The sequence below is a fragment of the Eumetopias jubatus genome, unplaced genomic scaffold (genome assembly GCF_037043125.1).
Source record: "Eumetopias jubatus isolate StellerSeaLion01/CBP00866 unplaced genomic scaffold, mEumJub1_p1.0 scaffold_3, whole genome shotgun sequence".
Classification (NCBI taxonomy): Eukaryota; Metazoa; Chordata; class Mammalia; order Carnivora; family Otariidae; genus Eumetopias; species Eumetopias jubatus.
The window spans coordinates 170,699,541-170,725,281 of NW_028274809.1; the positions used below are offsets into that span (position 1 = coordinate 170,699,541).

The 25,741-nt window shown below is 33.2% G+C and overlaps 1 pseudogene; it reads left to right on the top strand.

Annotated features, from left to right (window-relative positions):
* The first annotated feature begins 7,677 nt into the window (after positions 1-7,677).
* LOC114211568 (U1 spliceosomal RNA) lies at positions 7,678-7,814 on the top strand (annotated as a pseudogene).
* The last annotated feature ends 17,927 nt before the right edge of the window (positions 7,815-25,741 follow it).

Sequence of the window (25,741 nt, forward strand, 5' to 3'; positions counted from 1 at the left end):
TTGACCTGATTAAGGCATTGTCTCTGTCTCAGCATTGGACCATTTTCAAGAAAGGGGATTGTTCTGGGTAAAGAAGAGGAAAAATAAATACAGTGACATACAATAGCCTCCCCTCTGGTGTTGTCTTTTAGGGGAGAGATCTTTACAAACAACGTGTGTGAATTAATCAAGAATAGTAAGGTCTATGTGTTCCTTTCCAAAGATATTCCTCTGCTTTTATTCCAATCATCCTTGTCTAAATGCTTCATCATTCATACCTGATTTCAAGTATTGTCAATCATGCTCCACAGGCTTTGCCTCTTAAACATAATTATGCTCAGGTTTTTTGCATCTTAAATTATATAATAGCTATCATTCAGACTTTGATTTCTATCAGACTGCTCTCTATATATTTGACATAAACATGAGGTTGAATCTAAATAGCCATACTGTAAAAATGCATGTAAATATATCTTCTTAAAGTATTAAAGTTCTGACAAGACAGAATGGACATGGTAGGCCAAAGACGCATGAAGATATAAAGAAGCAAAAAAGTAAAAGTCACTTTTACCCTGACAGTAGTGGTGTTATTAAGCAAACTTCAGCTTTGTATTTCTCATGGTGTAGGGGACAGAAGACAAAGTTCAGTGTCCAAACAAGATTAAGACTCAGTAGGGTCAGCAAAAATCACAGAGTAAATTCCTCTGAACATTTTCTCTTCCATAAAAGCAACAACAGAAATGGCAAAAAATTGTCATAATTAACTCTTTTCAGAACTCTGGAAATTAACCAAAGTTTTGCGGCAATCCAGGAGATTTTTCAAGAAAAATAATTGCTAAATCTCTGTAAGAACAAATAGTTTCATGGTGTTTTAACTTATCTTATTTCCACTGCCCCTCTGTATATATATGGTTGCCTTAAATCCAACAGCTGCAACTACAGCAAAAAAACAACATCTTGGCAAACACTGAAGGTGACAAAATTAGGTTGTGGCTCTATCTTCACTCATTATCAGAGAAATGTCATTATTTGTCCAGTCTGTTGGTTCCTTGAGAGACCACAATTTCATCTAGGAAGACTGTCTTTATTTGATCTGACTGTAAGCTCACCCGGTGTGAAGAATCATTTCCCTGTGGACATTGATCAAAATTAAAGATGATTGTTTAACATTGCAGCTGCTTGAGGTAGTGTATAACAGTTGGAGCTATAAACAAAAATACAGAAAATAATAAGTTTTGGCAAGAATGTGGAAAAATCAGAACCCTAATCCACTGTTGTTAGGATTTTAAAATGCAGCCACTGTGGAAACCACTTTGTCAGTTCTTCAAAAAATAAAACATTCCAAACTAATAGGAATATAAATTGGTATAATAACTCAACAAATTTATATTATCTAATAATGCTAAGGATGTTTATATCTAACTCCATAATATGTAATAGTGGTCTACAATATTTGCTCAACTATCTACTGAAAGAGTATTGCAAATTTTATATACCTACACAACTGTTTTTACAGTAATGTCTTAAATTTTCACAGAAAGTATAACTAGTTTTAAAAGATCAAGCTCTTCTCATTTATACACACTGACCTTTTATGATAAAATCATCAAAGGCTTTTAAGAAGGGAGATTTAATTTTGTTTTGTTTGTCTTTGAGTTAAGCCTTCATTAAATCACTCTAACAGCTTCATTGAATAATGGACCTATATGAAGCAGTGTGAAGACTATTCCATTATGTCACCATCATTTAACATTAGGACAGTTGACATTTGCTTACATGAATTGTATTCCCTACGAAATTTTCAGGAAACTGAGGACATTATTTTTTTACATGTTCTCATACCTTTAAAAGTACATATACGAATTTGATTAATTAAATGAACAGAAAATAAACTTTACTCATAATTATTTGGAAATAAACTATTTCAAACTTAAGTGGCCTGTCAAGTCTGAGGAATTGGTGCACGTTGACTTAGGTATAAATTCGCTTACATTCGTCGATAGCATACAATATTTAATTTTATTTCCTTTCTTTGATTCTCATTCTATTAAAATTCTTTTGGCAGTGTTATTCAGAGAGAAAAATTATACTTTCTGTGAATCTGAAAATTATTTGTAGATGATTATCTCAATATATTTTATTAGAAAATATCTAAAGGTAAGTTATGTTTAATTGTTGGAATGTATATAGCCTGTAGTGTGTATCAACTAAATAGCCACATAGGGGAGCTCTAACCTAGCAAAAGAATAAATCACCTGCTAAACGGAACACTAACAATATTTTTTCTTCCTTCACAACAGATTTGAAGGAGAGTTTTATCCATTTGTACATTATTCTAATTACATTCTTTTGCCTCTCACAAATATGTTTGCCTGAAGATTGTATAATTGTATAAGTCACATTCAAAATAAATTACAGCAAAGGGCAGGTTTTTTTTTTTTCCTTTCCCAACTAACCAGTGTCACATTCTGCATTAGCATAGAATTACTTGCAATGACTAGAGATTTAACTTCAAAGCGATTGTGCTTAATGAAAATAACTGAATTCAAGCAACTGCATTGATAGTCTGCAGTAACTGATGAAAGGGAGGGCCTGCAAATTGTGGAAAGATGAAAGTCACAGAGCATATCTTTAATAATGAATATTTAATTACCTTGGTAAAAAAAACTATTTTTTTTAACTCTCTGTCCTACATGGAGTATACATATTAACAATTCCTGCTAGTGGGGTAATTTTAAGTAAACTAGGACATTTGTTTGTTGTATTATAAAATGAAGTATAAAAGTGAGAGTCTTATCATTATATACATTTAATTTAAATGATTGAAAATTATCTTTTAGTAACACAGAACTCTTAACAATTTAGTATTCGTTATTTTTAACGCATTTCATTCTATAAGCATTTCTAAATGATTTCAGCAAAAAGTAGATTAAAAATAGGCTATTGGGGTTTTAGTTCCTGAATGGAAGAGTGAGAACCTCCACAGACCCTCTCTCAAGAAAATCAGGCATAACTGGTAAAAAATATTTTTTAAATACCTTTTAAAGATTTTTGGAATTGTCCTAACACCATACAACAAATAAACATTTATTCAAAACAATAATAAAATAATAAAACTTCATAAGAACAGTGAAAGTCTGTGGCAAATAGTCTACAGCCCAACCCATACTCCTGAATCATCATGACTGAAACTTCACTCTGGCTAGATGCAGCTAGGAAAACGTGGCTTCTCCTTGTCTCAGCTTCTATCTAAGGGTTATAGTACCCAAAGGGTAGGGGAGTTACCACTATGATTTCTTATAACCCCCAACTCCATGTTACAGAGGCTAATTCCAGGTGAGTCAAAGGGCTGGGGGCTCCCTTTTACCCAGCTCTCACTTGTAGGGCTGAGGCTTTACTTAAGGTGTAACAGGCTAAAAAATATTGGGAACTCATTCCAATTTCCATTTGCTCACTCATTGGGTGGGGATACCACGTCAAAAGATATAGGCCATAAATATCAGAGGCTACAAATAAACAAAATACAACAAACCCCAAAGAGGGGGAATATCAGTGTCTTGTTTGATACATTACCTAACTTGTCTAGTTCTTAACATCAACAACAAAATTTTGGGATACACAAAGAGAGGAAAATGACAATATGCAGGAAAAGCAGGCAAAATAGTAGTAAAGGAAAGAAAGAAAGAGAAAGAAAGAAAGAAAGAAAGAAAGAAAGAAAGAGAGAGAAAGAAAGAAAATATTAAAAAAAGGAAACTACATCAGAGATAGTTGATATGTGGGACTCAGAAGATAATGACTTGTAAGCAAGTATATTTAAAGAACAAAAGGAAATCATGCATAAAGAAGTAGAGGAAGGCATGATGACAAAGTATCACCAAATACTGAATATCAATAAAGAGAAATTATTTTTAAAAATGAAAGTTGTATAGTTTAATAATAGAATAACAAAAAAATACAATACTAGAAATATTAAAAGTAGATTTGAAGGGACAAAAGAATCCTTGAACTTGATGATAGATGACAGTAATTATGCAAGGCATATAACAAAGAGAAAAAAGAATGAAAAAAATGAACAGACCCTTAAAAATTGAAGGACATTGTTAACCACTCAAACATATGGATGAAGTGAGTACCAGGAAGAGAGGAGAGAGAAAGGTACAGAAAAATATTTGAAGCTGAGAACTTCTCAAATTGGATGAATAACATTAATTTTCCAAGAAGCTCGGTGATCTAAAAATCAGGTAAATCCAAACAGATCCACACTCAGTCACATTATATTAAACTATTAAGTGCATTCACAAAATAGAAAATCCTGAAGCAGCAAAAGAAAAATGGCTCATCATACACAACAGAACCCTAGTAAGATAAAGAGCTGACTTGTGAGAAACAGCTGAGACATAAAGGCAGTGGGATGATATATTTAAAGTGACAACAGAAGGAAGAAAAACACACAAAAAAACTGTCAACCAAGAATCTTATATTCAGCAATGTATCTTTCACAAAAAAATGAAAAGATAAAGACATTCACAAATAACCAAAACCAAAGATTATTACTAGCAGACAGACCCACCTTACAAGAAATATGAAAATAAATCCTTCCAATTGAATATAAGTGACCCAAAATAATAATATGAACACATGCAAACAGCAACAGTAAAGGAAAAACTGTAATTGTAAAGGACAATACAACGCATGTATTCATTCTTTTATTAACCAAGTTAAAAAGCCATTTTGTAACAATATTAATTGGATTGGGTCCTGTAACATATAAAAATGTAGCATTTTGATAATAACGAATGGGGCACAAAAGAGACAAATAAGAGCAAAGTTGATGTGGAGTAAAAAAAGGAAAATACAGATAACTCAAATCCACAGGATCAAATGTGGAGTAGAAATGGTAAACAAGAATGTTAATATAATGAAATCTATAAAACATTACATGCTCCAGTTTCTTCATTTTAGCTAAAACACATGAAATTATATAAAGTAATAATTATAACAATGTATTGGTGGGTTTATATTTAGATATGATATTATTTTTGAATGCTAAAAAAGGGGAAGGGAGACTATAACAACATAAGTAATATTTATCTACTGGGATACAGTTACTATACCTCTGAAGTAGTCTGGTGAAGTTAAACATATGGTAAGACCTAGAACAACCATTTAAGAAAATAACTCAGGAATACAGTGAAACTTCTTAAGGGAATTAAAACGTTAAACTAGAAAAATATTTCCTCAATGTAAAAGAAACCAGTAGAACTGGCCAGAGAACCAAAAGACATGAAGCATAGAGAAAATAAACAGTAAATTGACAGATGTAAATCAAATTTTTCCAATGATAACATTCAAAGTGAATGGAATAAAAAACGTAAACAAATGAATGAGAGGGATTGTCAGAATTTTTTTGTTTTTAAGTACTATATGTTCCCTACTGAGACATGCTTTAAACCAAATTTGGAAGTAAAAGGATGGAAAATAGATATCATACAAACAGTAACCATAATAAAGCTGCAGTAGCTATACTAATATTAGGCAAAACAGATTTTAAAACAAAAATATTACTAGAGATAATCATACAATGATGAAAAAGAGTAAATCCATAAGAAAGATATAACAATTATGTACATATATGCACCTAGGAAGAGATTCTACAAACATGGGAAACAAAAGATGAAAGAATTGAAGGGAGAAATTGGCAATTCAAAAGTAATAGTTTAGACTTCAATATCTCATGTTAAGTTATGAGTAGAACAAATTCGCAAAAGATCAAAAAGGAAATTGAAGATCAGAACAACATTTAAAAAAACCAATGAGACCTTACAGACATCTGTAGAACATTCCACCCAACAAAAATAGAATACAAATTCTCCAGTATACCTTTAATGTTCTCCAGAAGAGACACATGCTAGACCATAAAATAAGCTTCAGTGAATTTAAAAGCATTTAAATCCTTCAAGAATTCTCTCTAATCATAATGAAATAAAATTAAAATTTCATTTCCTTCATAAAAGAAGGAAATTTGAAAAATTCACACAAACTGCTGAGTAACGAATGAGTCAAAGAAGAAATCACAAGAAAATATTTTGTGGTGAACAAAAATACATTGAGGTGAACAAAAACAAAAAAGAAAACATAACAAAACTTAAGGGATACAACTAAATAAGGGTCCAGGAAGAAATTTAAAAATTCAATATAAATTTTAAAAATGCCCATATTAAAAAGAAGAAAGATGGTGACTGTAGTTAAATAATACTGTATTGTGTACTTGAAATTTGCTCAGAGTAATTTTTTTTTAATTTCAGTATGGCTGACACACAATGTTATATTACACTCAGGTGTACAACATAGTCATTAAACATCTCTATATGTCATGCTATGCTCATCACAGGTGTAGCTACCATCCATCACCATACAACACTATTACAATATCATTAACTATATTTCCTATGTTGTGCCTCTTATTCCCAAGACTTTTTCCTTCTATAACTGGAAGCCTGTATCTCCCACTCCCTTTCAACATTTTCGCCATGCTCCTGTCACCCTTCCCTTTGGCAATCATCAGTTTGTTGCTAAGAGAGTAAATCTTATGCATTTTCACAACATCCACATATTAAAAAAAAAAAAAACTACGTGAGGTGTTGCATGTATTAATTAAACTGCTTGTGGTAATCAATTCACTATGTATACATTTATTATATCATAATTTTGTACACTTTAAATATATACAGTTTTACTTGTCAATTATACTTCAATAAAGCTGGAAAGAAAGGACAAGATTTCAAATTAATAGCCAACCTTCCATCATAAGAAACTAGAAACAGTAGAGCAAAATAAACTCAAGGTAAGCAGAGGAACAAAATTACGATGATCACTACAGATATAAAACAATAAAAGCTGGTCAATGAAACCAAAATTTGTTCTGTGAAAAAAGTAGCAGAAAAAAATGACAAATGTTTAGTTATCCAGACCGAGGAAAAAAAAGGCAAAAAAGACTAAAATTTCTGCCTTTATATGATTCCATTATATATGAAATGTTCAAATTAGGCAAATGGTAGGCAAATAAATAGATACAAAGTTGATTATTTTACCACCTGGTAGAAGGGCTATCAGGAAATGGGAAATCACTGCTATTGGGTGTGTGGTTTTGTTTGGAGGATGGTGATGATGTTCTAAAATTTATTGTGGAGATAATTGTGCAACTCTGTGACTATACTAAAAATACACACTTTATTTTATTTATCTTTTTTAAAGATTTTATTTATTCATTTGAGACACAGAGATGCAGAGAGAGAGAGCACGAGCAGGGGGAGGGGCAGAGGGAGAGGGAGAAGCACGCTCTCCACTGAACAGGGAGCCCATTGCAGGGCTCAATCCCAGGACACCGGGATCACGACCTGAGCCGAAGGCAGACGCTTAACCATCTGAGCCATCCAGGCGCCCCAAAATTGCACACTTTTAATGGGTGAATCATATTTCAGAGCTCTATATAAAAATATCAACATATAACTATCCATCCCAGGCATTATTATTGAATGTTGTATTATTTTCAGACAAGATATGGCTGTACTTTATCTGAAATTGAATAAATGGATTCCAATCCAACAAGGGGAAAAAAAGATATTTTATCAAGAAGAGTCAGTATAAATTTAAACTCTAATAACTTAAAATATGTAATGTTAAGAATAATGAACACACATACTTACCTGGCAGGGGAGATACCATGATCACGAAGGTGGTTTTCCCAGGGCGAGGCTTATCCATTGCACTCCGGATGTGCTGACCCCTGCGATTGCGTCTGCCTTCGGCTCAGGTCATGATCCCAGGGTCCTGGGATCGAGTCCCGCATTGGGCTCCCTGCTCCTTGGGAGCCTGCTTCTCCCTCTGCTTTTCTCTCTCTCTCTCTCCCTCTATCTCTATCCCTCTGTCTCTCATGAATGAATAAATAAAATCTTTAAAAAAAATTAAAAAAAAGAATAATGAACACAAACTGAGTTCATAGATGTAGAACTTAGAAATCCATATTAAAAAGTACTTATACTATCAACTATTCCTGGCGGCAGTGTTAATTGGAGCAAAAGGCACAGATCTCTCAATTCTGAGAGTCCAAAATAAAAAGGGTATGCTGTCTATTAAATGCAGCTTATAGCTCTTTCTATTTCATGCAATAATTGTAAATAAATTTTCTGTAGATAAGTATGCAAAAAAATTTCAAAGTATTTGAACTTCAAACTAAACTGATATATATAACTGAAAGGATATTCATTTATTGTTAACTATATGAATAATAACAATAAAGGGAGAACTAAGTTTTATGCTGTCAGGTTATAAATATCAGCTCAAATCAATTAAGCCTATTTTAGCCAGTAGGTATATTAAAATGGTTAGATTATGGGGCGCCTAGCTGTCTCAGCCTGTTAAGGGTCTGCCTTCACCTCAGGTCATGATCCCAGGGTCCTGGGATTGAACCCTGTGTTGGGCTCCCTGCTCAGCGGGGAGTCTGCTTATCCCTTTGCCCCTCCCCCCTGCTTGTGCTCTGTCTCCCTCTCAAATAAAAAATCAAATCTTTAAAAAACAGTAACATGGTTAGATTATTCATTTTAACTAATGTAATTTAGAACACATTATGAAGTTACATGATATTTTACAAAGATAATATTTTTCCATGATATTACTGAGGAAAAATACCATTCCCAATTTCTTAAAGTATCCTCTAATAAGTTGGCTAATTGATTTAGTTTTGCTATTATTCATGACAACATTCAAAAATCTGTGACAAATTCAAAATAGAGTATAATAATTATAGATAATGAACAAGTTTTTTCAACAACAGTTAAATTTGCTTTGGTAAATTTTATTTATACATAGAGTCATCTATAGATTAACATTATATATATTCCATTTTCCCCTTTTTCTTTTTTTTTAAAGATTTTATTTATTTATTTGAGAGAGAGAATGAGATAGAGAGAGAGAGCATGAGAGGGGGGAGGGTCAGAGGGAGAAGCAGACTCCCTGCTGAGCAGGGAGCCCGATGTGGGACTCGATCCTGGGACTCCAGGATCATGACCTGAGCCGAAGGCAGTCACTTAACGAACTGAGCCACCCAGGCGCCTCCCCTTTTTCTTTTCAATTTCCTAAGTGGGGTGAGTCTGCTGATAGTCTCACCTATCTGTTTGGGGTGTTCACATCGGCTTTGTGATTTAAATTTCTGTTCACAAAACTAAGTTTTCAAGAGGTTATATCTTCCATTGCTTCTTCTATAGGAATTTTATGCTTCTCTTGATTTTTTTTTCTTCTTTTACACTCAAACTTCTCCAAACTTAAGAATATTATATGAATCCAATCTTTTGTAAACATTTAGGGTCATTCATCTGTTTCAACCCCATTCTTATCATTGTGCTCTCTATGTTATGGAGGGGAGCTGCTACCTTGAAAATAATACCCAGATTTTATTACCAGCTGGAGTGTGGTAAGATTCTGTTAATGGGAAGGCCTAGGAGATTCAATAACAGAAGAAGGGAGAAGTCAGGCAATTCCTGTTTCTCTTTGTTGGAATTACCTATCCAACAGGAGAGGAAAGATAGAGGCTGCAGCCTCAGGAGCAAACTCAGAGCCTGCAGAGAGTCAGAAAACCTTGTCCCAACTCCACTGTGCAGCCCCCAGCTGGTGTGAACAAGCACCAGCAATAAAGAGGTTACTCTGCGTTTTCAGCAATGCCTTTCTAGATGCTTCTGTCACCACTCCCTTATTTGAGATGCCAGCCAAGCCTGACCTACCTCTTGGCAGTAACAGAATCCATGAGGTATTCACAGCAATGTTCTTAAACTCCCTTAATGCAAACTCCTCTCTTTTCCCCAGAAATGGAGCTACTAGCCACTTCTCTTCTTTTTTTCCAAGATTTTATTTATTTATATGACAGAGAGAGAGAGAGAGAGAGAGCACAAGCAGGTGGAGGGGCAGAGGGAGAGGGAGAAGCAGAGTCCCCACTGAGTGGGGAGGATGATGCAGAGCTTGATCCCAGGACCCTGAGATCATGACCTGAGTCAGAGGTCAAGTTAAACGACTGAGCCACCGGCCGCCTCTAGCCACTTCTTAACAGTCATAAATCTGAGTTACCTTACCTTCGATTTCTGTGCTCTTTCAATGAACTTGACATTTTGTACAGATACTAGTTTCTCTGTATTGAATTGTTTCTATTTGATATACCTAAACTGCATGCTTTGGTTTTTCCTGACTTGATTCAGGAATAGAATTTGACAAGCCATTTTAGTGGCAACAGTGATTTGAAAAACATAAAATACTTATTTTTGTTGATATAAAAATATTTTAAAATTGGATAAAAAGAAGAATAGTCACTTTAATGATCTAGTGATAAAAACAGTTAAGTGTTACATTTACTTGGCAAACACTAGATAAGTACTACCTCAAAATACCCTGTCAAAATAAGCCATGCTCATAAATAAAACCAGTTTCACAATTGAAATTCCATTTCTAATATCTCTTTATGTCATGCTAATTATCAAAATCTTTGGTGTTCAGTAAATTTTAAGATTATTGAAACACAATAGAAATCACCTCTGAAATGTGGGATTTCTAATCAGAATGCCAGGTAATCACGTCAAGTCTGTGGGTTTCCTTTTTCTCCTCTCTCTTCAGAATTCCAATTAACACAGATGTAGATTTTTTTTTTTAAGATTTTATTTATTTACTTGAGAGAGAGAGGGAGAGGGACTGAACAAGCCGGGGAGAGGAGCAGAGGGAGAGGGAGAAGCAAACTTCCTGCCAAGTAGGGAGCCTGCTGCAGGGCTTTATCCCAGGACCCTGAGATCATGATCTGAGCCAAAGGCAGATGCTTAACCAACTAAACCACCCAAGCACCCCAGATGTAGATCTTTGATTATAGTCCAACAGGTACCAGGGCTCTGCTCATGTTTTTCACAGTATATTTTCTCTATGTTGTTCACATTTTATTACTTCTATTTTTCTATCTTCAAGTTAAAGTATATGGGATATGATGTGGTATATATTGAAGTATATTGAAGGATATATCATATTCATAATACAAAGATATTATAATGTAATGTTTTCTGAAGTGGTTGATTACTAGAAATTTAACAGAAATCTTATGATTAAGGGAATTCAGTATTTATTACCAAAGAGCTAAATTCTTACAATTTATGTGGATGTTCTATATTTGGCAGTTTTTAAATGCTGATTATAAATCTTAGATTTTTTAAATGAAATTATTATAATTCATTGTAATTTATTAGATATTAATCCAGATATCTGTTTACATTTTTGATATTTGATTCTGGTAAATATGTGGATAATAAACACATTTATTAAGATATTTTTGTTGTGAGATTACTTGAAATTTTTAAAAAAGAAATTAAAATTAATCTATCAAGTTTTTAATATGTGCAAAGCTTACCCATATTATATTCATGAATCTTTTAGTGTTAAAACACCTGTAGGTTACCATATATGTTCAAGCATATGCATATTCATTGCAAAATATTTTTTAACTGGTAATTAGAAACAGACATAATGTCTGTCAGTGATAATGTCAACATGGTGATGACAAAATGTATGGTACACTCTTCAGCATCTCTAATATTATATAAATAATGTTTTACAGAATCTATCATCTAAGTTCTAGAGCGATGATTTTAAAAAGGAAGGTATATCCTTAGTATTTTGTATAGTCCAGTACTGTTCATTGAGAGAAAATTAATTGATGTTACCATGGAAATTTGGAAAACAAAGTTAAAATATTTTATTTTCTTAAAAAAAAAGGAAGGATACTAGAAGTAGCTTAATGATAGTTCTCAGTGGAAAACTTTTACCCAGATTGTGAAACTACAATTTTGATAAGGATTAAATAAATTGGATCTTATTTTTCTAGACTGTTTTTACTTTGTATTCATTAAAAATATATCATTCTTTAATTTATTATATATGCAGATATATAATTATTTTTAGAACTGAAACAAACCTCTTTGGTCAGGAGAAAGATATTTCTGTGCTACTATTCTTCATGAAATCAGATCACATTTGATGAAGATCTGTGTTCCCTGAGTACCACTAAACCCTATTCTCCTCATGTGAAGAAATTGAACATTGGGTTTGCTAAGGTACTTAATGTATCAAGAAAACCTTTTACTATACTGTTTTATGACTCACAGACTCCATCACTTTCAGATAATGACAGAAAATCATTGAAACAAAAATGCTTACTATCCTGCAATAGCAATAAAAAAGCACACTTACCCTGAACCCATTCATCCTTTATCTTATAACCTTAGGGATGTAAAGGGGAGGTAAATTGAAACTACAAGACTCTCAGCCTATGTTATTGGTTCAGTATTTCCCACTGGTATAATTTCAAATCAGCAAGAAGACAAAAATGGGATTTTAACTCTATTATTCATCATTTCAGTATTGTTTTTCAGAATTTCCCTTATGAGACCAAATCAAAAGATATATGATATGCTATATGCCAAATTGATTGGTATTTATTATAATCTAAACATAAAGCATAAATTAATTTTTTCTTCAATCTAAAGAGGAAATACAACTGTTTATTCAAAACAACTAATCTTGTTGATATAATACATGAAGATAATAGTTGCACAAGAATTAATGAAATCAGAGGGAGATAAACCATAAAAGACTCTTAACTATAGGAAACAAACTAAGGGTTGCTGGAGAGGGGGATGGGGGCTGGGGTAACTGGGTGATTGGCATTAAGGAGAGCATGTGATATAATGAGCACTAGGTGTTATATGCAACTGATGAATCACTGAACTCTACCTCTGAAACTAATAATACATCTATGTTAAGTAACTGAATTTAAATAAAATGAAATTTTAAAAAATAATTAATGTAGTCTTTACAATAAGTTTAAATTAATGTTTTCTGATCACATTGTTAATTTTAAGTCTGAACATCACCACAGTATTTCCATAGACTAATAATAGTGGGTTGAAGTTGGCTTACATCACAATGGTCAAATTCTACTTTTGATTCAGTTTTTGCTGTAATATGGAACCAAAAGCTCCTTTATATTTAATATTTTGAAATGTTATCAGTCAATTGACATAAAAATGTATGTCTATTATTACAAGGAAAATTATAATTGTTACTTAATAATTACCATAATAATTACGTACCAAGAGAACTATTAGTTTTATGATGAAAATTTTAAGAAGTTTCTAATAGCTAAATAATTAAAATAATAAAAAGAGAGTTACTATGATTAGTTAGTACAGCTAGCTAAACACTACTAAGAAAAAAGTACCCTTTTATAGTTTATGTTTCCCTGAAAGAAGAGAAAGATGCCAGGATTGGGGGCAGGTACTTTGCACGGGTCATGATCCTAGGAAGCAGGACTGAAGATGCAGGAAGAAGGAAGTAGGTAAAGGAAAATCCAATTCAAAAGTTGGTATTGAAATTGCTGCTATATTAATGGCAGCTCATTTGTGCCAGTCTTCTGCTACTCCAAATTGTGCCCTTAAAGGAGGACGGCTGAAGCATTAATCCAAACTCTTTGTTCTACATTTTCTCCCATCCACTGAGGATAACTACCTTTTAGTTCTGATAAGCATTTTAGATGAACATACTCCTGTGATTTCAATGTAGTTCCTGAGACAGAAAGTAGAGTTATATTATTTTAAGCTAACAGATATGTATACCATTTACATAATAATGCTCTTTTTAATTATTAGTATGACATATCTTTTCCCATAAGGCACTTTCAACGTACATTATGCTTATATTTAAAGTGAATTTCTCATAGATATTGTAGAGTTGGACCATGTTTTTTAATCTACCAATCTCTGTTTTTCAATAGTATGTTTAAGCCATATGTATTTAGGATAATTATTGATATGTTATGTCTAAATCTGTCATTTTATTTTGTATTCTCTCTGGTTTTCACTTCTTTGTTTTCTTTATTCTACATTAATGAGAGTTACTTGAACATTTTTTTTAAAAATTCCATTTCAGTATACCTGTAGGGATTGCGTATGTATTGCTTTATAACTTTTAGTGGTTATTCTATGTATCTTATTATACATACATAACTTACCACAGTCTACTGTTGTTCACATTTTATCAGTTTGAGAAAAGCGGGGAAACCTTAACTCATTTTATGTCCTTTTAATTTCCCACATTAATGTATGATTATCTTAAAAAATTTCTCCTCCATATATTTATACCCATACCAGACAATGTTATAATTGTGGTTCAACAATCAAACATAACTGGGAAACCCAATAGGAGAAAGAAAATGGATTGAATTTAGCCACACTTTTACTTTTTACCTTGTTCTTTTTTCTTTCCTGATGCTCTAAGCTTCTTCTCTTATCATTTCCTTTAGCTTCATAGAAATATTTGACCATTATATTTGAATAGGTCTTTTGTTGACAAATTCTTAGTTTTCCTTCATCTATTAATGTATTGAGTTTCCCTTTATTCCAAAACGATATTTTCATTCTCTCTTTTTAAGATTTTATATTAATTAATTAATTAATTTATTTATTCTAGAGTGGGGAGGGAGAGGGCAGAGGGAGAGAGAGGCAGAGAATATCAAGCAGACTCATATCAAGCATGGAGCCTGATGCAGGGCTTGATCTCACGACCATGAGAGCATGATCTGAGCTGAAACCACGAGTTGGACGTCCAACCTACTGAGCCATCCAGGCACCCCAAGGATATTTTCATTCTTGAAAGGTATAGAGTGTATAAAATTCTTGGTTGAGGGCCACACTCTGCCCCCTCTTTTTTTCCATCAGTGAAAAAATGTTGTGGCACTTCCTTTCAGCCTCCATTGTGTCTGATTAGAAATCCACTGTTTTTCAAATTGTTTTTCTAATGTAAAGTTTGATTTCTGTATGCTTTCAAGGTTTTTTTTTTATCTTTAACTTTTCAGAAGCTAGATTATGATTTGTATGGGTGTTAATTTTTTTAGGTTTATCCTACATGGAGTTTGCTCAGCTTTTTGTATCTGTAGATTTATAGCTTTTGCCAAAATTAGTTAGATGAACCAGCCATTATTTATTCCAATACTTTTTCTTTTTTAAATTTATTTTAATTTATGTTATGTTATATTGATCACCATACATTATATCATTAGTTTTTGATCTATAAAGAACTTATAAAACTCAACACCCAAAGAACAAATGATCCAATCAAGAAATGCACAGAAGACATGAACAGACATTTTTCCAAAGAAGACATTCAAATGGCCAACAGACACATGAAAAAGAGCTCAACATCGCTTGGCATCAGGGAAATCCAAATCTTCCAATACTTTTTCAAAGCCATCCTTTTTCTCCTCTCTCTTCAGAATTCCAATTAACACAGATGTAGATTTTTTTTTAAAATATTTTATTTATTTACTTGAGAGAGAGAGGGAGAGGGACTGAACAAGCCGGGGAGAGGAGCAGAGGGAGTGGGAGAAGCAAACTTCCTGCCAAGTAGGGAGCCTGCTGCAGGGCTTTATCCCAGGACCCTGAGATCATGATCTGAGCCAAAGGCAGACGCTTAACCAACTAAACCACCCAAGCACCCCAGATGTAGATCTTTGATTATAGTCCAACAGGTACCAGGGTTCTGTTCATGTTTTTCACAGTATATTTTCTCTATGTTGTTCACATTTTATTATTTCTATTTTTCTATCTTCAAGTACACAAATGCTTTCCTCTGCCTTTACTATTCTGTTGGTGTGTCCATTTATTGCAATTTTAATTTTAGTTATTAAATTTTTAATTCTAAAATTCACATTTGGTTTTTCAACTGGGTTTATTCCAAGCATAATATGAGGAATCCTTGTGGTGTTATAATGTTCTTTACCTTGATTGTATCAATGCCCATATCCTGGTTGTAATATTGTAATATATAATTTTAAGATGTGATTACAGGGTGAAACTGGATAGAGTTCACAAGATCTTTCTGATTTATTTCTTTCAACTACATGTGCATCTGCAATGATCTCAAAATAAAAAGTTTAATAAAAAATAAAAAATATATTTATACATATTTATGAATAAATATTAAAATATGCTCTGTATAAACATTTCTATATAACCATAGTATTCAAATCAGATTTTATATTTTCATGAAGCTGATTACTCTTTGTTCTAATTAATATAACTGCATTAAAAATTACACCAAATTTAACAATTCATAAAAAAGAATAATTTATTATATCTCGAGTTCTTTTGGGTAGGTAGCTCGAGAAGGGCTCAGCCATTAATTCTTCCTTGTGGTCTCATGGATTTGCAGATAGATGACAATGGAATCACAGTCCACTCTCCTTTGAAGGCTTAGAGACTGGAGGATTCACTCACATAGCTGGCAGGCTAGTGGTCTCAGTCCCTCTCTATTTGCACCTCTCAGGATATTTATTTATTTTGCTTGTTTGTTTGTTAGTTTGTTTTAATTGAAAGGTGGTTGACTTTCTCCAAAACAAGTGATCCAAAAGACCAAGCTGGAAATTATTATGTCTTTTATTATGTAGTCTAAGATGTCACTTATCATTACTTCGTCAGCAATGTAGTCATTTTATGGGGACAGCCCTATATTGTGTAAATGAAGACTACATAATTGCATGAATATTATTAGCCCAAGGACCATTCAGGCCACTGTGGACACCAGTTAAATGAAAACCTGGTAATTTCATTAAAAATACCAAATAATTCTATATTTATACTAAAATATGTTTTAAAGCTTAATGCAATAATAAGTCTTTACCTTTAAAATTTAGATTTCAAAAATAACTAGTATACATCAGTAGGATGCAGTTTGTGAAATCATACTTCTGATGACAAAAATAATTAATATATATAATAACATTTAAATGACAACAGTCATCCAGGTTTCTTAATTTACACTTAGGAAATTCACTAACAATAATAAATATGCATAAATTCCGTATTTCAAAAACATATCATTGAATGTCTAACATGTTCTACACTCTGAATTATATCACTTCTAGGGAAACAAAAACAAAGTTTTATTTGTTAAAATTATTAATTATGGGGATGCCTGGGTGCCTCAGTCAGTTAAGCATCTGCCTTCAGTTGAGGTCATGATCCCAGGGTCCTGGAATGGAGCCCCACATCAGGCTCCTTGCTCAGCGGGGGACTGCCTCTCCTTCTGCCTGACGCTCCCCTTCCTTGTGCTCTCTCTCTCTCTCTCTCTGACAAACAAATAAATAAAGTCTTTAAAAAAATGATTAATTATGAACATACATACAAAATTGTAACATGCAAAATAGAATCCCCACTCCATATCATTGTTAACCCCATCTAGATTTTATGTTGTTGATTACAGAGTAAACAGACATTATTTCCCTGAAATTACCATATATTCATATACAAATAAAACAGAACAATAACATGCAATGCTAAATACCCAAGAATATTTATTATGTAAAGCTTAGATTATTCTTTGAAAATGATGACTTTTAAATCACGGCTTTAAACATAATAGAGGTTATGTTTTTCATAACATCTGGTCCCAGGTGTCTCAAAAATCCAAAAATCCACAAGGATATGGTTATGAAAAAACTGTTCAGATTTTTATACTTTGTTCCCTTATTTATCAAACATATTTAAAAATATGTGTGGCTAAATATTGTAATAGTACCTAGTTTAGAAATTTGAAAAATAGCCACAATATAATATTGATAAAATGCACATTACTATTTAGTACTGAATTACATAGAAATTTATATTCAAATTACAGGTGCCCAGAACACATTTAAATAGTAACGACTATGGCAAAGGCTCATAATTATGTAACTGGTGTATAAAGAAGATTTCATTAAGTTCTTCCTTTAGCAATAATCTCTGCAAAGACTTCTCTAGGGAGGACCAGCATCTATTATGAAAGTTTAAGTTTAGTTGTTAATTATCATATACAATCCTCTATACTAAAGCTAATTAGTTTCTCAGCGGCTGTACAACTATCCTCAGAACTGTCACCTTGCCAGTTGACAAGAAATATTGTGATATTTTAATGTTCTATGAGTAGAACACTGCAGAGGACATAGTGAAGAGAAAGATTGTTGAATGGCAATTGGCAATTTGGAACCAGACAATCTTTTCTCTTCTGTTCCATTAGAATCCTCAATATTGTTTAATGAAGACTGTAATAATAATTTTGGAAATGCTTCTGTAAAAAAATACTCAGTACTCTATGATAATTTTGCATTATATTACACTTGATTTTTAAGTGCTTACTTTTCACATTTGTTTTGTTTTGTTTTTTTAAGCTTCTATTTTCATCACCCAGTGTGCCTCATGATATGTACAGTCCTTAATCCCCATCACCTATTTCACCCATCTCCCCACTCATCTGTCTTCTGGTAACTATCAGTTTTTTTTCTGTAGTTAAAAATCTATTCCTTGGTTTCTCTCACTCTCTCTCTCTCTCATTATTTTCCTTTTGCTTATTTGTTTAGTTTCTTAAATTCCACATATGAGTGAAATCATATGGTAGATGGTATTTGTCTGTCTTATTTTGCTTAACATTATGCTCTAGATCCATCCATGTTGTTGCAAATGGCAAGATTTCATTCTTTTTTGTTGTTTTTGTTACATAAATTAATCCATTTATTATAGGCTAGCAATGTTTCAAATGGTGGAGCTTCTACTGGTCTTTCAACTCCTTCAGTCTTCACAGAAGTGGTGTTGTAGATCCAGGCGCCACTAGCGACGGTTTTCATGCAGATGCCACAATGCCAGATCCCTACAGCTCGTCTTTTCATCATGGTTTTGCTACAGAAGGAGCAAGTGTACTTGGCGTGCTGTCTTATTTCAATCCTCCTCACCATTTTCCTGAGGGAGGCACCATAACGGGTCCCATATTTACCCACGATTCCGACCTCCTTGGTGCGTTTAGCCATGTCACCACAAACTAGGTCTGAGCCCAGAAAGATTTCATTCTTTTCACGGCTGAATAATATTCATTGTGCATATATATACATATATATGTGCATATACATATATATATACACACACACATACGTATATACACACACATACATATAAATGTAACAAATCTTCTTTATCCATACATCTATCAATGGACACTTGGACTTCTTCCATAGTTTCGCTATTGTAGATAATGCTGCAATGAATATAGGGGTGTACTGATCTCTTTGAATTAGTGTTTTTGTATTTTTGGAGTACTTAGTAGTGCAATTCCTGGATCATTGGGTAATTCTATTTTTTAATTTTTTTGAGGAACCTCCATACTGTTTTCCACAGTGGCTGCACCAGGTTGCATTCCCAACAAGAGGGTTCCTTTTTCTCCACATCCTTGCGAACACTTATTGTTTTTTGTCTTTTTGATTTTAGCCATTGTGACAGGTGTGAGATGATATCCTATTATAGTTTTGATTTGCACTTGCCTGATGATGAGTCATGTCAAGCATCTTTTCATGTGTCTGTTGGTCTTCTGAAAGTCTTTGGAGAAATGTCTGTTCATATCTTCTGCGTATTCTTAATTGGATTTTTTGGTTTTGGGTGTTGAGTTTATAAGTCCTTTATGTATTTTGAATACTAACTCTTTATCAAATACGTCATTTGCAAATATCTGCTCCCATTCTGTAGGTTGCTTTTCATTTTTGTTGATTGTTTCCTTTGTTGTGCAGGAGTTTGTATTTTGATGTAGTTGCAAAGAGCTTATTTTTCCTTTTGTTTCCCTTGCCTCAGGGGACCTTTCTAGAAAAAAAGATGCTATAGCCAATGCCACAGAAATTACTGCCTGTGCTCTCTGCTAGGTTTTTTATGGTTATAGGTCTTACATTTAGGTATTTAATCCTTTGAGCTTATTTTTGTGTATGGTGTAAGAAAGTGGTCCAGTTTCATTCTTTTGTATGTTGCTGTCTAGTTTTTCTAACACCATTTGTTGAAGAGACTGTCTTCTTCCCATTGGTTATTCTTTCCTGCTTTGTCGAAGATTAAGTGGCCACACAGCTATGGGTTTATTGCTGGGTTTTCTATTCTATCCTGTTGATCTATGTGTCTATTTTTGTCCCACTACTAGACGGTTTTGATCACTACAGCTTTGTGATATAACTTGAAGTCTGGACGTGATGCCTCCAGCTTTGCTTTTTTTTCTTTTTCAAGACTGCTTTGGCTATCCAGAGTCTTCTGTTTCCATACATTTTAGTATGGTTTGTTCTAGCTCTGTGAAATATGCTGTTGGCATTTGGATCGGGATTGTGTTAAATGTGTAGATTGCTTTGGGTAGTATGGACATCTTAACAATATTTGTTCCTCCAATCAATGAGCATGGAATATCTTTCCATTTCTTTGTGTCATCTTCCATTTCTTCAGTTTTTTATAGTTTTCAGAGTACAGGTCTTTCACCTCTTTGGTTAGGTTTATTCCTTTGTATCTTATTATTTTGGGTATAATTGTAAATGGGATTGTTTTCTTAATTTCTCTGCTGATAGCCTTATGGAGTTTCCCTTGTATGTAACTGTCTTTTTTATTGTCTTGCTGCTTTTTGAATTTTTTTTATCATGACATTTTTGTCATTTTAATTACAATTTGTCTTGGTGTGGATCTGCTTTTGTGGACTTTGTTGGGGATTCTCTGTGCTTCCTGGATGTGGATGTCTGTTTCCTTCTCCAGATTAGGGAAGTTTTCAGCTATTATTTCTTCAAATGAATTCCCTTCCCTCTTTTCTCTCTCTTTTCCCTTTTTTTCTTCTTCTTGGACTCTTGTAATACAAATGTTATCATGTTTGTTGGAGTCACTGAGTTCCCTAAGTCTATTCTTGTTTTGCATAATTCTTTTCTCTCTTTTGGTCAGTTTGATTACTTTCCATACTCTGTCTTTTGGGTCATTAATTAATTCCTCTGTTTTTTTCTAGCCTGTTGTTCATTCCATCAAGCATGTTTCTCATTTCATTTATTGAGTCCTTTATCTCTTCTTTGTTATTCCTTATTTCTGTGTTAATGAACTCACTGATGCCCTCCACTCTTTTCTGAAGTCCAGTGAGTATCCTTATGATTATTGCTTTAAATTCTCCATCAAGTATGTTATTTGAATATGTTTTGCTTAGATCTCTGTCCATAGACTTGTCCTGTTCTTTCATTTGGGACAAATTCCCATCTTCCCATTTTGTCTAAGTCTCTGTGCCTGTTTCTCTGTGTTAGGAAAGTCAGATACATCTCCTGTTCTTGAGGGTAATGGCTTTATGAAGAAGAGGTCCTGAGTGCCCTAAAGTATATCATTCCATTCCCCAGGGCCTGGAACTTCTAGGAGTGTTTCCATTGTGTGCTCTGTATGCTCTGCTGTTGTGTCCTGGCTGTTTTATCCTTCAGAGCACTTGTTTACAGAGGCTCTCTTTGTCTGTTGTGGGCAGTGTTTGGTCTCTGGCCTGAATGTGGTGCATTTTAACTAGGTATGCTCTGGTCTGTTTGTGAAATAAGACCTGTTGCCACCCCCATTTGAACAAAGGCCTTGCAAAACTCCTGGGTCAGAAGACAGGGTGTCCAAAATTCATGTCTATTGCTATGGGGATTCCTTTTTCATAGGTGGGCTCTCCTATATGATAGTCTGTCTTTTGCCCTTCTCCACAACTGCAGCTCTCTCCCCACAATGGCATGATTGGTTCTGTCCCAAACCATGTCTCTGCACTTCCTACCTTCTTCAGTATGTCCTCTTCTCTGCCTTTAGTTGTGGAGTTTGTTCTGCCAGTCTGATTTGATAGTTATCTAGTTGTATTTGTATTGCAAGTTGAGCCTAGGGTCTTCCTCCTCTGCTGCCATCTTCCTTCCAAACTCACTACTTTCACATTTTAAAAATGGCTTGCATTTATTTTTTAAAAAAATTTACCTTAGAAGAAAAGTCTAAGCCTGTATATTTTTATATTCTAATGTGAATCTAAAAAAATGCTTATCTATTTATCTATTAGAAACAAAATAGATAAATTTATGACAAAGTATTTTATGATTATAGATTAAATCACATGCACAGATATTTAAGGGCAAGTTATATAGACATCTAAACTGATGTAACATTCAGAATTTATATTTTTAGTAATTGTATGCATAGTCCAGAACTATAATTCATATATAATTTAATTATGATTAGGATGATGATGAATAATTAAATTAAGTGAGGATAAAAGATTGAACAAATGTCCACATGCTAGTTACTGCACTAAGCATTAAATTTAAATCTAATTCACTTGGACTTTGTTTGGGCCCTGATAATGAGCTAGATATGTGATAATCCTGTACATCTTAGGGAAAACAGATGAGTCTGAAGTTAAATGACAATATGTTTGAGTTAAAAAATTGTCCATCTTTCAATTCTACCATTCATATGTCCTGGAATCAATTAAGAATATGGAGAGATACTCCAGCTGTGATAACTTAACTTATAGTCCTTGTAGCACTGGACACCTAATTTTTGTGAAGCATGGACACTACCTGCTTCTTTTCTTATAAGCATATGACCATCTACTTAAATGGTAAATTGAGGACAGTCTAGAAAATTTAGAAATATTAAAATTGGGGAATAATACAGTCAGATCATTTTAATTTTACATTAGATAAAATTGGAAATCTCCATTCATATCAAAATTTCATGAGATATGACCCAGTGTTCACAGAACACATATACCTGGAAATCTCCTAAATTATGTTTTCCTACATTTCATAAATGCAAATCATTTCTTTCAAATTATCTTCATTAGGTTATCATTTAAATTTATTAAAATTCACCAACTCCTTTAAGGTTGACAAATATACACAGTAATATCCACCATAAAATCATACTACATAAGTTTCCTATAACCCTAGAACATTCTCTCATGTACCTTGACAGTCAATTTCCTTTTGCCATCCACCAACTGGGGCATCCTTTGATCTGCTTACTCAAACAATATTTTTACATTATGTAAATTCTATAGTATACAATCTTTTTTGTCTAACTTCTCTCATTTTTCATAACTTGAGATTTATTCACTGAAATTATTGTATGTATGGATTTAATTTTTTGCTACTTTTGGAAAGCATTTAGCCATTATTTCTTTTAATTTTTTGCCTCAGTTTATACATATGAGAGCCTGTATGATATTATCCCACCAATCACTGAAGCTGTTCTTGTGCTTTATTTTCAAGTTCACTGATTATTTTCATTCTGCAATTTCTACCCTCTTCCTCATTTCATCTATTTTTTTTTTTTTGAGAGAGAGAGAGAGGACAAGAGAGAGTGGGTTGGAGGTGGGGAGGGGCAGAGAGAGAGGGAAAGAGAGAATCTTAGCCTTGCCCAGTGCCGATCCCAATGCAGGACTTGATCTCATGATTCTGAGATTATGACCTGAGCTGAAATTAAGAGTCGGACACAACCGAGTCACCCAGGTGCCCCCATTTATTATATTTTTCTGCAGATACTTTATTTTTCATCTCCAGAATTTCAATTTGATTTTTTATATATTTCTCTTTATCAAAGCCAATTTTTCTAAATTATTGAACATATAAGGGATATTTATAATATCTGTTTTAATATCCTTGTCTTCTATTTATATTATTCCTTCATTTTTATGTTTCTAATGATTGGGGTTTTCTTGATCATGGGTCATATTATCCTGTTGCTTTATGTGTATGATAGTTCTATATTGGATGCCAGGAATTGTCAATTTTATATTGTCAGATGCTGAATTTTGTTGCATTCCTTTAAATAATATCAGATATATGGTACAAAGTTATTGAAGTGTTTGTGCTTTTTTTATGATTGGCTTTTAGGCTTCATTAGTGAAGTCTTAGAGGTCTTGCTTAGTTTTAGCTTAATGGTATTTAGTCCCACTACTTAGCTTAGACACATTTCAGGGTATATACATAACACCCTGTGTATTACAAATTCTCTCTGTTGAATTGTGAAAGCACAATCTCTTCCAAGACCTGTGAATCTCTGGGAGTTATTTGACTTACTACTTTCCTTTGGTTTTATCCCTGGCCTCAAGTAGTTTTCCTCTTACACATGCCTAGATACACATGTCCAACTTGGTCTCCCTGATGCTAATCTCTGTCTTCTTTTATTTAATGGCACTGACCGCTGTCTCCTTGCCCTGTTGCATGGAATCTGCATCTAGATGCTTAGCCTGAGTAATCAGAGAAATCACTTCATTTTTTTTCTCTCATAGATTATTGCCATGTGCTCTGTATTGTCTTTTGTGTGACAATGTTTCATATCTTTCCCTGCTTAAGGGGAAAATTTAAGGTAAGAATTTAAATCTTATTTCACTTATTCCATTATAGCTAGGAGTAGTAATCAAAATAATACTAGGAATCTATTTATTTTCTAATTGCATAGTTCAGCAATTCAAACACAATATCTATAATTTTTATGAGTCTCAAATCCTATCAAATTACAAAATGTGGTATTTTGGGTTATGCTAGTCTTGGTGAGCCTAATTGGTTTCCAGAAATCAATATGTTCTTAGGAAAGGATTTAAATGAGACTATTTTAAACTTTTCTCAAATTTTCCCAAATGATAAGCATTATATTTACTAATTCTTAATTTGAGAAACATATGATTTTCTCTTTTAAAAATTGGAATTGCAGTTGCTTACTATTCTATTTCTATTATTTTCAGTAAATATCTAAAAGTAATAGGATAGTGTGCCAATTTTATTTATAATTCCATTCGTTATCTAGTAGGATATTTTCTGCAGTGAAATAATTCCAATCATATGTAGTAGTTATGCATTCTTTTTAATCTTGTTATCCCATTGCAGGTAACTTATTCATAGTATTACTTGTTTTACCTTATATAGATCAATAACTATTCTTGAGAACAAAGACAGAATCTATACCAACAGTGTGTAATTCCCTATTCTCAATGTTGTATGTTAATGTAATGCTTTTCCCCAAATGAGCTAATTTCTTTTTTTAATTGTTTTCTATGAAAATATATTTTTAATTTAAATTTTTAGGTTACAGAAGCAGAGTTTAATTTATCTTACTCTTAAACTCACAATGCATCATATTCACAGATTCATGTAAAAAGCTTTATGATTTTAATTTTTTTTATTTAATTCTGATTTCCTTTTATTTTCCCTCCACCCTTTCAGGACTGCCATACACACTTACTCTGACATTTTTTACAAAGTTCTTTAGGTATGCATTTGTATGTGCAAAATACATAAGGTATTTTTGTTTCATAGTTTTACTTTTGTAGATTTGGTATTGTGCTATAAAATTTAAAGACATTTCTGTGTTTCTGTATGCAAGTATATAATATTTTACTAGATGCTTATCATTTCTTATTGATAGTCATAATGTTACCATCTTGTTACCACAAACAACATGGGACACTGCATACTTATACTTGTTTGGATTAGGACTGGCTCATCAGGTTAAAGGGCACAATCATGGGCGCCTGGGTGGCTCAGTTGGTTAAGCTTCTGACTTCGGCCCAGGTCATGATCCCAGGGTCCTGGGCTTGAGTCCCACATCAGTCTCCCTGCTCAGCAGGGAGTCTGCTTCTCTGTCTTCCCCTGCCCTCTGTTTGTGCTCTCTCTCAAATACATAAGGTTTTTTTTAAAAAATGGGCAAAATCATAATTAATTTAAATATTTCAAAATTATTTTCCAGAATGACTGTACCAATTGACTAACTTTCTAAGAGTTTGCTATCTTTCTAAAAATTCTGTATTTCCAAACTGTCCATATCCAAAGCAACACTTTGATGATCTATGTTTATGATTCTCTATATTTTGATTGATGGGG